Source organism: Manacus vitellinus, unplaced genomic scaffold, assembly GCF_001715985.3.
Source record: "Manacus vitellinus isolate BGI_N305 unplaced genomic scaffold, ASM171598v3 scaffold_128_pilon, whole genome shotgun sequence".
In the NCBI taxonomy this organism is placed as follows: Eukaryota; Metazoa; Chordata; class Aves; order Passeriformes; family Pipridae; genus Manacus; species Manacus vitellinus.
The window spans coordinates 63,089-64,196 of NW_021938941.1; the positions used below are offsets into that span (position 1 = coordinate 63,089).

At 56.0% G+C, this 1,108-nt stretch overlaps 1 protein-coding gene across 1 annotated transcript in view; it reads right to left on the reverse strand.

Annotated features, from left to right (window-relative positions):
- HADHB (hydroxyacyl-CoA dehydrogenase trifunctional multienzyme complex subunit beta) overlaps nt 1–854 on the reverse strand; it is an 8,330-nt gene extending 7,476 nt beyond the window's left edge. Inside the window, exon 1 of the mRNA XM_029965968.1 lies at nt 736–854. The gene's annotated coding sequence lies outside the window, so the exon portion shown is untranslated. The remainder of the gene's footprint in view (nt 1–735) is intronic.
- Nucleotides 855–1,108: the final 254 nt, after the last annotated feature.

Below are 1,108 nucleotides of genomic sequence, written 5' to 3' on the forward strand. Positions count from 1 at the left end.
CTCCACGTCCTTGTGCTGCTGTTGCCCAGGGCTGGAGGCAGCTCTGCAGGGGGGTCTCAGCTGAGGGGGCAGAGGGGCAGGATCCCCCCCTCCATGCTGTGGGATCAGCCCAGGGCACGGGGGGTTCTGGGGCCAGAGCACACGGATGGGTCCTGTCCAACCTCCCGTCCACCAACACCCCCAGGTCCTTCTCCCCAGCACTGCTCCCAGTCCATTCTCTGCCCAGGCTGTGTTTGTGCTGGGATTGTCCTGACTCACCCCCCAGGCTGTGCAGACTCTCTGTGTCCAGCTCAGCACACAATCCCTGCACTAAACCCACTAAAAAAGGAGCAGTGACCGGATAAATCCCTTCTCCATCCTGACCAAGGGTCAGGCCCAGTCTTAGTTCAGCTGCGAATCTGGTGGTGTAACAACCCAGTGAGAAGAGTCTACAGCAGATTCTTGGCACCTGCCCTGCTAGTCTGGTGAAACTTGTTGCTTTATCTGCTACAGATTCACCACCAGGTTCCTCTGGACACTCTGCCTAAATCCTCGTTCTTCCCAGAATTCATACACAAGGACAACCCTCTCCAAGCCCCATTTTTGCTTTAGAGGAGCTGCAGTAACTGCAGCAGCCTCAGCCACCGCCACTTCAGAGCCTTTAGGCCTAAGAATAACCACACTAAAAAGAACAGGCAGCCCGATTTTCCACAGAAAGGGGGTGTTTTACGTCCTCTCCTCCCATCTGCTACTCACGAGGTGCCGGACTGCAGGAACGGGATGCGGACGCCCTCCACCACCACCACATTCTTCACTCCACTCTTGCCCAAGGTCTTCTTAGTCTTGGGCTGGGCTGCAAGGAGAGGAGGGATGTTGACAAGTAGATCAGCAAGTTTAATGAAGACCCTGTAAAAACTACTAGAAAACTTGGGAACTTGTCCCCTTCTGGTGCGTAAGTGAAAGGCAGGGAAGGAAGGACACCTGAGCTGGGATCTTAAAATCATGGAAGGGTTTGTGTGGGGAGGGACCTTAAAGCCCATCCAGTCCCACCCCTGCCATGGGCAGGGACACCTCCCACCAGCCCAGGTTGCTCCAAGCCCCGTCCAGCTGCCCTGGGACACTTCCAGGG